This window comes from Lactuca virosa, chromosome 8 (genome assembly GCF_052849685.1).
Source record: "Lactuca virosa cultivar CGN04683 chromosome 8, Lactuca_virosa_CGN04683_v6, whole genome shotgun sequence".
Taxonomy (NCBI): Eukaryota; Viridiplantae; Streptophyta; class Magnoliopsida; order Asterales; family Asteraceae; genus Lactuca; species Lactuca virosa.
The window spans coordinates 189,999,176-190,002,519 of record NC_136433.1 but is presented as its reverse complement, the minus strand read 5'-3'; positions in this window follow the sequence as shown (position 1 = coordinate 190,002,519).

Genomic DNA, 3,344 nt, shown 5'->3' with positions numbered 1-3,344 from the left:
CCTTTCCCTTTACATTTTGGTCAACCGGGTTGACCAAGGCCGATCCCTTTTCATTGGGAAGAGAAAGCTTTTCTGGACTTCCAATGTTACCATTGTCCATGACCATGGAAGTTTGAGAATTAGACCTTCCATCAATATTTGCTTGACCATTGCGCCAAATCATTGCTGATTCAGCAGCAACAAGCAAATAAGAAAGATCTATTAGGGTTATGTCAGGATCTGTCATATGGTAGTCTTTAATAAACTCATCATACGACTCAGGAAGTGACTGAAGAACCCAGTCAACAGCGAACTTCCTTGAAATAACAGCACCCAACATTCTCAACCTGTCGATGTGTGACTTCATTCCTAAGACATGAGTGCACACAAGTCTTCCATCTTTATGTTTCATTTCTAGTAGAGCTTGAGTGACCTTGAACCTTTCAAGTCTTCGGGCTTGTGGGTCAGGGAGAATAAATGGAGGAGGTGGAGGGAGTGAAGCATGATGTTGAGGGACATCATCTTCAAGAGGAAAGCTTGTTCCAAGCGATTTGGGAAGATCATAGTTGTTTGAACCAGACATCTACAATGGGAGAAAATCAAGTTAGTTGATTCAAGTCCTTAATATAACACCCAATATGAAATATTAAGGCTAGGACCCAACACAATATTTTATAACTTGGAAGAGGGATGCCGTAATCCAAGCTATAAAATATTTGAAGGTAGGCGAATGACGATTCACCAATTTCCACCATGAAAAACGAAATAATTTATTAGGTTTTAATTGGATTTGAAACTCCTAGATCTTTTGAGATTCATTGAACTTTTCAATGGCATGTTTCAATCTCGATTGTGCCCTCTCAAGTTTTGTGACTGGGATGCCGAGGATCACAAAACAAGGTGTGAATAACCATGCAAACTCACTAGGTACCCTTAATATTATCACCTAATCGATGTGCCGGTTAACCACACACGCTCCACCGATCTATGATAAACATTAAGTCACCCTTCGTGATCCTTACTAGTCCAAGTTAGTGTGCCGGTTAACCACACACGCTCCACCAACGACTTGGTAAGGTACAAAGTGTGAATTCCATGGACTAGCACCAAGTTCACATTTTTCCTAAAGTAACTAAGATTGGGAATTAAAATATTTAGTTACTTTATAATAATAATTATACTTTTAATGAGGATTTAAAGTCATTGTCCTACCCTTTCGGCTAACGACCCTCCACCGATCAAGGAAGCGGTGGGTGAGAGTGGACACCCATTAAGCTGCCATTTTATAGGCAACAACCTTATACCCCCCTTATAGACCGGCTTCGTGAATGAGGCCTACTAACGGTAGAACGACTTATTCTTATACATATATATAATAATTAACCATTAATGTTATAAATAGTATAAGTGTTGGATTTTAACTATTAAAACTCTAAGGGTTGGAATTAAAGTTTATTAAAGTGTGTGTAACTTTACAAATTCCAAAACTTGAGGACAAGTTTTGAAACTATTCAAAACTTTTCATTTCATAACTTATGAATTAAAGGTTCATAAAAATGAAGACTCTTCATTTACATGTAACTTATGTGTTTTAAGTGTGTGTTTAAAAGAAGTGACCTTTGGATATCCATAACTTGAGGACAAATTATGGACTCCATTAAAACACATAAATGATCAAGAATTAATCCTAAACAATTCAGCAAATAATTCCTATCATCTTCTAAATTCATAAGAACATGAACATGATCATCAAAGTTTCAAGAATTATATGAACACATACAAAGCATGAAATTTTGATATAAGCTATTGTATATGGATTAGAACAACCATTACACCAACTAAAACAAGTTTTAAAACACCAAAACAGTTTAGGGTAATGTTTCTAGTCCATTTCCAGCAGCAAAAGTCGAAAATCTGCATTCTGAGGCTCCTACTCGCCGAGTGCACGAACCTACTCGGCGAGTAGGATGAGCTTACACATGAACTCGGCGAGTCCCCCCATGGACTCGGCGAGTTCATCAGTCAGACAGCAAAAAACGACTTTTTATCACTATTTTGCATCAAGTATCAAACAAACAAGCCTAGGCTCTGATACCACTGTTGGGTTTTGAGCATTCTAACACTTCCTAAGTGTACATGCAACCCTAATAAACCTTGGATCTATGTTTGTCTAAGGTACATGCAATAAATATTATTTTCCAAGGTTTATAACCTATCTACCATGGCATGGGGTACTTTTAAACATAAAAGGACTAAATGAATTACATACCTTTTGTTGATTGTTGATTCCTTGGAGTTTGAGAGCCAAGCACCAATAATGTGAATGCCTCAAATGGAAATCACAAATCACCAAAAACTTGGAAAATGTATGAGAGAGTATACTAACTCTTAGATTTCAGCCACCACTATTACACACACACTAGGGTTAGTATTTCATGCAACATGAGCTTGTTTATATAGTGTGCATGGTTAGGGTGAAACCCTAATAACCCATGTATTTTCCTTTCCAAGGATCCATGGGTTAAAAGCTCCATGGATCATCCATGGACTTCCACATAAGCTTAGCCCATTAACAAATGAGTATTAGCCCACACCATATAAATATAATAGCCCATGATTTAATTAGTCTTCCTTTTAATCACTAAATTAATTCATAATTAATTCAAGATTAAAACTAATTAAATAACATGACTTTATATTAATATATTATAACTTAAAATATATTAATAAATCGTAAGTATAAAATTCTCATAAAATTATCCATAAACAGTTTGGGTGAAGTGCAACCCAAATAGACCATGCCGGGTCGGGTCAAGTATATACCAAGACACCTTATCCAACAATTCCACCTTTACTTTAGCACATGTGAGGCACTTGCTAACGTAAGTGGCGATCTCTGCCTTCATGTTAGGCCACCAATAATGTTGCTTAACATCCAAGTACATTTTATCTGAACCCGGATGGATGGATTATCGCGTCTTGTGGGCTTCGTTCATGACTACTTCTCTAAATCCCCCAAGTTTAGGGACCCAAATGCGGTTCATGAAGTAACATGTCCCGTCCTCCTTCACTTCGAAGTTCTTCTCCATTCCACGCAACGCTTCGCTTATTTTGTTTTCTGCCTTTATTTGCGTCGAACTGGGCTGCCCTGATTTGAGAGGTTAGGTGAGATCGAATGGTTATGGAGAGGGTCTTCAAACGACGATTCGAGTATTCTTTCCGACTTAGGGCATCAGCTACCATGTTAGCCTTGCCTGGGTGGTACTTGATTTCGCACTCATACTCGTTCAGCAGTTCAACCTATCTTCGTTGCCTCATGTTCAACTCTTTTTGATTCAAGATGTGTTGGAGACTCTTGTGGTCGG